This window comes from Anser cygnoides, chromosome Z (assembly GCF_040182565.1).
Source record: "Anser cygnoides isolate HZ-2024a breed goose chromosome Z, Taihu_goose_T2T_genome, whole genome shotgun sequence".
NCBI classification, from domain to species: Eukaryota; Metazoa; Chordata; class Aves; order Anseriformes; family Anatidae; genus Anser; species Anser cygnoides.
The window spans coordinates 30,768,164-30,778,949 of NC_089912.1; the positions used below are offsets into that span (position 1 = coordinate 30,768,164).

The 10,786-nt window shown below is 42.3% G+C and overlaps 1 long non-coding RNA gene across 1 annotated transcript; it reads left to right on the top strand.

Annotated features, from left to right (window-relative positions):
- The first annotated feature begins 2,432 nt into the window (after positions 1–2,432).
- On the top strand, positions 2,433–5,274 carry LOC106046478 (uncharacterized). The gene is made up of 3 exons (XR_001213253.3): positions 2,433–2,518; positions 2,635–2,720; positions 5,185–5,274. It is a non-coding gene; the product is annotated as an uncharacterized lncRNA (long non-coding RNA).
- The last annotated feature ends 5,512 nt before the right edge of the window (positions 5,275–10,786 follow it).

Consider the following 10,786-nt stretch of genomic DNA (forward strand, 5'->3'; position numbering starts at 1 on the left):
TCTCCGTTATCACCAGTGACAGGACCCGCGGGAACGGTGTTAAGCTGAGGCAGGGGAAGTTTAGGCTAGACATCAGGAAGAGGTTCTTCACTGAAAGGGTGGTTGCACACTGGAACAGGCTCCCCAGTGAAGTAGTCACTGCACCAAGCCTGTCTGAATTTAAGAAGAGATTGAACTGTGCACTTAGTCGCATGGTCTAAACTTTTGGGCAGACCTGTGCGGTGCCAGGAGTTGGACTTGGTGATCCTTATGGGTCCCTTCCAACTCGGGATATTCTATGATTCTGTGATTCTATGATTATAGTTGTTCTTGACAATTAATTCAGACCACAAGCCACTTTCATTTGTTTTCTGCAGAGCCTGGACCAAGGCATGTGTTTAAAGAAACAGGGAGGAACACAAAAATGAAATAGACAGAGAATAATGTACCTACTGTATATGACCATTGAGATAGATGTCAAAGTTTGGAACCAACAAAATAGGGACTTAACAGCATATAATTAAGCTCATATTGCAGAGTCTGTAACCTACCACATACACATTAAAACAGTGAGGTGGGAAGTGTCTTCTGGAAAGGAAATATTTCCGTAGTGTGTATACTTGTTTGAAAAATCTTAGGCCTAATTCATCAGCATGCATATGGAAATGCTTAAAGGCATGTGAATATACATGGCTGAGTCAGAACCTTAGTGAGGAAACAATGCTTTGGCTGGCAGCTTTGCTCCTTTTTCTGAGTGGCTGCTGTCATATGAAATTTACCTCTAAAGCCCTGTGACCTTAATAGAAAGAGATTATCTTCTCATCCTTCTCAAAAATTCAGTTGTGCCTTCTCAAGCCAAGGATCAGTCTCCAACTACAGTGAGATAGTGCTTTTCATTACTGCAAACAAAAGATCTTCCTTCTAAATGCTATGACAGCGGAGAATTCAAAACACACACACAAATGGAAGACAACCAAAATGTACTAAGCCTGCAGCCAGCTTGCTACACAAATCCCAGATATTATTGAATCTCAGGCTCCCTCGATTGTGCCTACACATGTGCATAAATATACAGCACTGACTCCCCTGTGTGAATGCTATTGCATTTTTGTCATACCAGCAGAAGAGAAAAATGAAAGTCACACATGGAGGGTGTAGGACCAGGGGAAGTGTGCACTTTGAATGCAGAACAAGTATTTCCAGCACCCACAAACCAGAATCTAACAGGGGCAGACTACATAGCCTGGGTGCTCAACACATAAAACTGAAGAAGCTTGGTATTATTCAGATATTTCCCCCAAATCCCCAAGGTTGCATCAGTCTCCTTCATTATGCAACTTGCTAAATCTGCCAGTGATACTGCACCTCTCCTGCTACCTGCAGCTGCTCAGCCTCAACAACGATCTGTAGGGAACAGAGAACAGAGGACTGTGATAGAGCAGCATCTGTTTTCTCAGCTGGGCAGTGCTTCAGGATCCCCTTGAACACCTGATCCTCTTCAGACACGCATACCATGCTGCCTGGATGGATGGGGTCTTGAATGCCGGGGAAGCTGCAAAAGGGTGATCTACTGTAACACCTGCCAAGCACGCAAGCAAGGAATAAGTGAGCCACAGCACAGGCAATTTCATTAGACCCTACATCCCCGTTGCAATACTCTTCTCAGACATTCTAATGCAAAAATAGTAATAATAATAATAATAATAATAATAATAATGATCACACAAAGCACAAGGCATAGCTTACAGGTGATGAGTGAACAAAGTGCATGCAGCATGCACATGCTTCACATGCAGCATGTCAGGGAGAGAAGATGATCCTACTGCTATCAATACAGAACACAAAAATACTCATCAGACAGTATCGGCCAGCAGAAGTATCTCGTATGCTTCTTCCCTCTGCTGCTTCCTTGTCCAGCACAGAGAAAACTGACCTCTTTTTTTTTTTTTCAACTGTGCATTGTCCTGAACTTTCATCTGACAGCTGCTAATGTTAGATGAACCAGTAATGCCCATCCACCCCCCAGGAAATACATCACCAGCCACAGGTCTATTTTCATATTTCTTCATCCCACTTCAACTCTTTTGTCTAAGACAGTTCAAGACCACAGATATTTAATCAGCTACTGCTTCTTCTAAAATGGACTTTTAAAATCTAATTTCAGTATATCAAATCTATCATATAAGCAATGTTTTTGCCAGGATTCCACTCACAGAATCCCATGGTAGAAGTTGTGAAGTGTGATGCCAAAATAAGTTTAATTTGAGACCTTCACACTGCTGCACCAAGGGGAAAGTTCCACTTCCCTTACAATATTTCCTTTTCCAGTACCTAATTTCTGTGTTGACTCGTGTTTGTCTTCAGTTGTTATCAACTGAAGACAATGAATCAACTGGTATTCTTTAAGATGTTCTGAGAACATCATTTTCTGGCTTCATTTCCAGGGAAGGAACCAAAAAAGCACATAAAACCTAAAAGAGGCTGGTGAAGGCTGGTGAAAGGAATGCTATACGGTGGGACATAACCACTTCGGGGCAAGGTCTGTGGCTTTACCCTCGGTTTGTACTACATGTGGTACAGTAAGGCTGAGGTTATTTTAGACACTTGTCTGAGTTGAAAGCTCACAATACAGACTTCTCCTTGATCATTACCTAGGAATACTACAACACCAGTGATCAAGAAATGACAAGAGAGAAAATGTCCACGTCCACCCACTAAATAGAGATAATTTGGCTATTTGGGTGAGTAAGAACATGAGAAATACCAGATTCTTGAATTGGAAACTGTGGGGGGGGGGGAAAAAAAGAAAAGTAATTATGAATTTCCCCTCAAAATAATGTTTTTGGGGAAAAGGGGGAACTATTTCAGGATAAGTCAAACCCTATGGCATCATCAGAATGTTACATTTCAGCATGAACTGTTTGTCCTTAATATTACAAAAAAAAATAAAAATCAATACAAAATCACTGCAAACAGAAAATCAAAAGCTTACTCTGAAAAGGGTTGACCTTATCAAAGCATTGTACTCCATCCTTTTCAAGGAAAATTCATCAGAATTGACATTTTTTGTAAAGTTTTTATTCTGATGAGGTGGTCTGTTTGGAAAGAAAAATATTCAGGTAGAATATTTGCAAACAGCTCTATAAACAACTCATTTATGGAGGTCTGGTATATCATTGTCTGGAAGATCAGTTCATTCTTTTTTTTTTCGGTAATAAGTGTGCCAGCTCATAAAGTTCCTGCTGGAGTCATATCTTTTCAGACTGAGATTGCTTTACCAATTAAACAATAGAGCTATCCCAGCTTTACATAAACCAAACAATTACAAGTTTGCAGTTGTATCAATTACAACAAGGGAACTATGTTTTGAAGGCAAACTGTATTGCTGAAATTGATACATCAAAGGACTTACATGGCTCAGAGTTTTAACCTTAGCTTGCCAGCAATTCTCTTTCCTGCCTGCCTACCATGGAATTGTCTTTGATATATAAGGCACTGAGCACAAATCACAAGGACACATTATTTAATTACTGTTCTGAAAACTTGGGCTTTTGCTGTGCTCTGTTTAATGTCTGCCCATTTACAATCTATGCCACATGTCAAACACTTGCCCTTTGCAAAACCATGAAGTAACTGAAAGAAACAGCCTGCATGTAGCTACCTTGGGGAAGGAAATGTGGAAGTCCCAGAGAGATCAAGGGGCACAGGCAGCAGGGCAGAAATGTGACAGGGTTCCTAGTCAAGTGGAGAGCACCATGTATGTGGTGACAGAATATCCTTGTCACATTATTGTCGTTATACCTTTGTCGTTATGCCTCTCAACACGAATTCTGTATGTTAAGCATACAGAAGAGGCACACTCAGTATTACTGCATGCAGAACATAGAGCACAAAATTAAGAAACATTAAAGACGCTTTTCTTTAATTCTCGCCTTTTTTATTACCCCTCTCTCCAGGGGCAGCCCAGGAAGAGTGATGGAACAAAAAAGAGTTTATGGCATGAGGTACAGTTCTCAAAGTATTGAGCAGATGCCTTCTTAGCTCCAGCACTGAGGAGTTCATGTTAGTGCAAGGAATGAGTCTTTGGATGTTGCCCTAGGCATCCACATTTATTTTACATCCAGAAAACTCATAACTAGTCCTATCCACCTATCCCCCCTCCTTCTCAGAAGCACCCTGATGGGCTATGGTTTTGCAGATAGAGAAGCCATTTCTTTCCCCATTGTACTGCCACAGACAACTATGGAGATGTGCTTCAGGAGAAAGGGACTATCCAGCTTTAGGCAGCAATTAATCCTGACCAGAACACTGCAGCTAATGACAGACATTGGCTCATTGCCTGCAAAACAGATGTGCTTTCATCTTGGCTTGCAGAGTAATCAAAGTTACATTGCAATTGGCATATGATCAGGGAAAGGAGAGAAATTTACAATGGCTGTAGAAAAAGAGCATTATAAACACTAGAATTTCACACTTGTAGTATACATTTCACAAAACTCTATGAATGTGCCATGGCCTATAGAAATGGGACTGCCAGACAGCTCCAGCTTTCCAAAGAGCATCGCATTTTGCGAACAGTTACAATGCACACATTTTTATTATTTGAGGGACTGGACACAGTGATTCCTTTTAAAATATCACTTTTCTCATGGAAAATTTCAGTCATGTTTCTTCCATTTGTCAACCAGCTATGAAACTGCTCACTTTTTTATTGTTTAAGAGTTGACATGACTGAGCCACTCTCTGTTCAATTTGTGGGGCCTTTTTTTTAGACAAGATCTTCTCTTTCTTTTCATGCAGTATTACCCCTTGAGATCCCAGAATGGATTTGAAAAACTTCACTTGAAAAACTTGATTAAGATAAAACTTATCCCTAAATCTACATTTCTCTTTATACATATTAATTAGCATTAGTTAGTCAGAGTGCTCCCATATCAGTCTTTATTTGGTGAAAGGGCACCTGTTATCTTTCTGAGGCAAAGCTTTGTTTTCAGGCATAGGAAGTAGGACTGCTGATGATTTACTGCCTGACTGAGTCTGACTGGGACCAAGTTATGAAGTTGACTTTTGTCATAGCATCCTGTATGGTGCCCTGTTTTGCATTTGTGACTGAAACTGTGTTGATAACACACCTGTGTTTTAACTGTTGTTGAGCAGTGCTTGCAGAGCATCAATGCCCTCTCTGTTTCTTACTTGCCCCCATAGCCACTGGGCTGGGGATTGGCAGGAGGCTGGAGACAGAGCACAGCCAGGACAGAGGACCACACCTGACCAAAGGGATACCCTGTGCCATGCAAGGTTGTGCTCAGCTGTAACACTGGGTGAAAGTAGGAAGAAGATGTGATGTTCATGGTTATGGCACCTGTCTTCCCAAGCAATCAGTATGCGTGCTGCGGCCCTGCTTTCCTGGAAGTGGCTGGATGTTGCCAGAGAGTGTAGTCATCGTGAGGAATCTCGATGTGCTATGGAGAAGGATCAAGGGTCAGACTGAGACTCTGTGCTGAAATTGTCCACCTTTGTTGGTTTTATGACAATATTACTTCAGTTTTGGAGTGGGGAACTCTGTTGATGCAAGGGAAGTTCCTGAAGAGTGCATGATGAACGCATACCTTTACAACAATCCAGTTTCACAGATGCAAGGCAGGGCATGTACCAGGTTTATGTGGCAAGGCTGTGGCAGCTGGGGCAGCATGCAGAGCTCCTCTGAGAGGAGAGGCCAGGCCTGCCCCGTGCCGGACACAGCCAGCTCCAGCCAGCTCCAATGGCCCCACCACAGGGCACAGCTGGGCCCAGCAGCCAAAATGGTGGCACCTCAGGGAAAATAGATACAAGAAGGGGGAAAAAGCTGTGAGACATGAGGAAAACAAAGGCAAGAAATAGCCTTGCTAACCTCCAGATCAGAGAACAAGGAGGGGGAGGAGGTGCTCCAGGCACCAGAGTAGAGATTGCCCTGCAGCCTGTGGGAAAGACCACATCGGAGCAGATACTTACCTGCATCTGATGAACAGGATCAATGCACTGAAGAATTAATATCAGAAAGCAATTGTTAGAAGCACAAGTTCAAGGTCACCTGAAATACAGCTGAGACAATGAGCAGTGTGGAGCTCAGCTTCCACCCATTCAGATGATCAGATGAACATGTGCTTTCTTAGTCCGGCCCTGGGTTTAAGACTTGACACAGAAGTCCCTTTGTAACAGTAATTTCCTAACACTCTTTGGTGCAGTGCTTTATTTCCCATCACAGGGTTCCTCATTGAAGAGGGGGATTAAAAGCATTGAAAAGTAGTATATAACTCTTCAATTTGACTTTTTTCTTATTGGATTGAACCTTTTTTTTTTTTTTTTTTTTTTTTTTCCAGCAGAGAAATGTATATCATAAATGAATATCATTCCACAGAAGGAGGGGAAAAAAAATCCCTTCCTGCTTTCATCAACAGTTATGAATTCTCCTGCTGGTCTTTTCTTGGCAGTTCCAGTCTCCTGATTTGGCTGTCTTTCTCCATGAATGAAATCCAAGAAGTTGTTTTCTGGTGGACTCCTTCCTACAGAGAACCCTGTAAAGCAGAATGACACAGGTGTTTCTTGCCACTGACCCATTACTTAGAGGCTTTCAGATGATAATTTCACTGAATATACAAAGGGACCTCTCTGTATAACCCTCTCTTGCCATTTTCTCTCCTGCACAGCACTGAAGTGAAGGTACAGAGAATTTTCTGGAAGAAGTCAGGGTGTCCTTTCAGAAGAATTCTCTGCTAACATCAATGGAGGAGAGGAAGACTATTGGTTAAATAATGATTGTAAACAAATTGTTTCCCTGGGGATGAATAAAGGGGGTACAAAATTTATAACCACTATTATTTACACAGCAAATCACAACCATACAACTTACAACAGCTGAAAGCTCATACTTCATCTGTTTAGAAATAGCCATCAGAGAGATGAATGGTCTATTACTCTTCAGCAAATGTAGAAAAAAATACCAGGTGCAAGGAACATCTGTTCTTTTCTTTGTGTGATAGTTAACAGATTATGTTCCCCTTTCCTGAATTTGCAGAGATCCCAGCAGCTTTGCTTTGTTTCTTCCATCAGGGAAGACTGAGACTGTTCGTGTAATGTTCAGCAATGATTTCTTTGCAGCTGCAAATAGAAGAGAGCACAATCAGAACTAGTGTGTTGTCCTGTCTTCCCCAAAGAATTTTGCACAACCTTGTTCAACTCAGGTCAGACAAAATATAAGAACAGGACAGCAACAATAGACACAGAGGAAACTCTGTGCATTTAATTTTAGCATTCTGACAGTAAGGAACCCATATACTAACTTGAGGCCTCTTGTATAGATAGCAGTGAAAGCCCAGCACATCTCAACTGAGATTCAGTCCATTGTCATCCACGAGGCTGCTCTCAGCTCTCCAGCACCACCAACTCTGACCATCCCTCAGGACCTCACCATTTTCTGCACAGAAACACTCCCTTTTCGAGAGGGCTAAGCAATTCATAACTTAGCTTGAAAGCAAATTCCCAAATCAGCTCTCCATGCTGTATCTCATGGGAAGCTTCCTGAAGGAGACCAGAGTCCTCATGGCTAGCACAAGGCACAATCAGTAACCAGCTCCAAAGGAGCGTCAGGAAAGCCTCAGTTAGAGAGCATGGATGAGGTCTTATGTTTTCTTTAATTAAGTCAACACAAACTGTTCCTTACTCAAGGTTCACCATTGCCAGCTCTCCCAGCTGTTTGGACCACAGCTCAGAGGCTGTAAACAGCAGACCAAGGTACAGAAAACCACTTGCAGAAAATCATGACACAGCAGACAGAAGTCAAGACTTTTTCTTCTGTTCTGTGTCAAACATGCCAGGAGGAGCATTTTCAGAGACTTGCAGAACATCATCCTGCAGATAGCAAGCATGGTTTACAAGGAGTCAAATGGATTTAATTCCCAGTCCTCTTGAACTGCCCTCTGTTGCCTGTGTCCTATTTTGCTGCCACATCCCACACAACACTCCAATTTGTTTCCAGTTCCTGAAGGATGCTGTGTTAAGAACACCATTGCAGGAGAGCTGAGGGAGCTGATGGCTGGTAGCAGGATTGAAACTTACCTCTCCCAGGATAAGCTCTTAATGTATATCTCAGTAAAAATGTGAGAAAAAGAAAATTTTCAGCCCCCTCTTTACAACAGAACTGTTCTCTCTGACGCTTTCCATCAGGAGAAAGAAAGCCAGGAACACTGAAATGAGAGAGGAGAGGCTCTCCATGGTGGATGTGGGCTTTTCTAGAGGTAGAGAAAAAAGCAGGGTGATTCATTTTCATGCCAGTTCTTCTGACAGCCTGGCAACATTCAGGTGGCCTCACCCATCACATGGCAGGAGACAGAGAAGGTGGAACAGTCTGGAGGGAAACCAATCTGCAAACAACAACGATTGGATAAATTTTCCTGGTGGTGGCTACATAAAAGAAAAACAAAGAAGAAAAAACAATCTATTGGAAGACTGCAGGCAGACTTAAGCTCAAGTAACAGTCTGGTTTGGAAAATGAACAAGCAAATAGCAGGCAGGAAATGTTCATTAGGAACTGCCAGACCAATAGCCTTCTCAATTGCTATTAATTTTTTTAATCATTTGTCCCAGAAACTGACATCTTCTGTCTCAGGAAACATTTTGACCCAGGAAAATCAGTTTTGATATCTATCCACAGCATTTTAATAGCGAAAGGGAGTAGAGTAAGTCTGGCAGAACACTACCAATCCAAAAAGAACAAGCAGCGTTTTCCTGGTATGTCAGGGAGCTGCAATTGCTCGGCTTCAACTGCAGAAAAATAATGGTGCTGATTATATTACTACCATTTTGCCAAGAACTACCAATACTTGAAGGAAAAGGAAGATTGTTCACTTCCCTGCGCCCTTCTTCTCTAGCCAGAGCTCAGCAGGACAGTGTGAGGGACATGAACAGAAAGCTGAAAATGTAGCAGCCTTCACTTCAGCAAAATCCAGGGTTACTTTGGACACTCTGCAGAAAGAGAACATTGAACTTTGGGAGCGAGTGTCTCCATGTGTCCCCACCAACATCCACTTGCAGAAAATGGAGACCGTGCTTAGGCAAGTGGCCTTTTCCTTGCAGGCCTTGAAAGGTCTAGAAATAAACACTGAGTAAATGATGGATGTGGCACCCTGTGGAGTGGCTCTCTGGTGGGCGCTGTCCAAGCACAGAGAATTCACTTCCAAAACCCCACAAGGCTTTGTCCCTTCCAGCAGTGAAACACTACCGCATCCACCTCAGTCTTCCCTCCTCACGGCAGACTTCCTCTCTGCAGTTTTAGTGGGCCAACAGAGCAGGAAGGAAGGAAACTCTAAAAAAATATTTCTTGTCCCTCTGACTGGAAAGCTTGTCTGGGTTCAGTCCAAAGGCTCTGTTGGTGGGGAGATACCTGGATATTGCCATATTAGAGACTCAAATAAGAACACCTGTTGCCTCCAAGCAGTAACTCTCATGGGGAAAATACATTCTGGCCCTATTGGTGTAAGTGTTCCCTTGCAGGCTTTGAGCCATGCTGACAGTAGTAGTGGCTGGAGCAGGCTCTGCTCATAAGTTCAGTCCCTGCAGTCAGATGCACAACAGCTCCACGCTTGCCCAAATGCTAGAAACAGAAGGTGGGATGATCATTTAAAGAGACTAGGAATCTCACAGGATAGCACTGTCCTTGTGGACCCTGTTGATAACTTCAAAAAAGATGTTGAGACAGGCTGCAAAGCAGAGTATTGGATAGGAAATGGCCTTCCACTTCAGAAGTGGAAGTTCCTCTTTAGAAGTTCCTCAGCCCCCTTTCTGTTATCCATCACTGAGAAAGCAAAATTATCCAGGAATACCTTCTCTTTAACTGCTACTTCCATTTATTTCTCTTATTAGAGACAATTTCCTCTATTTGTTGTCTGATGCTTTTTTACTGTGTGTACAGTTTTGTCGTCAGGAGTTGATAGATGCTGCTTATTTTATATAGTTAATTGATTCCACTCTGAGTGGATTCCCTCCTCTGTTCAGCTTTGTGAGCCAAGATTCTCTTGAGTTGCTATTCCACAGCGTATTCCACAAGACAGTGACCTCTTCCTCCACATCCCATGCAGAACCACAGTGAAGGTGAAAGCCATGTGCAACCTGAATGAAACTTCTGGGGAAGGTGACAAATGCTATCAGCCATTTGTTGGCTACTCACCCAAGTAAAAACTCCACACAGAGACCAGAATGTCCCTGAATAGCCTATAAGACACATGCTAACTGACTATTGCATAGTGTCAGTTGTGCGTGCATTTTAGCTGGTAACAGCCCTTTATGCAGTCTGCTTGTGTAATTGATCAGTATGGTGTAATCCAATGCCCAGTTGGATCCAATATATATTATGTACAACTCATTGCCTGCAAAACACGATAATGGATGGAGAGTCATGCAGCCAGTGTGTGCACCAAAATAATATATTTCATCTTTAAAGGGTGTGGAATTTAAAGCAGACAAGCTGACTGCTTGAATGTCATAAAAATAAAGATGGTTTCAGGCCATTTCAGTCTGATCATAACATCTGCCTTTTATGAGGATTATTTCAAGTCCAGAAACCAGACTTTGCCTTTCTTCCCCTTCATCTTTGAATAGAGCCATCCTTTCAAAAAACATAATGAGGAATGTGTTTTGTTGATAAATACTGCAAAATGGAACTTTGCAGTTCTGGAATAGAGGAAAAATTTCTCGCTGTTATTATTTCTAAATGAACTTTTCCTTTCACAGAAAACAGAAGCAGAACAGGCAAATGGGCAAATGTTACAACCCT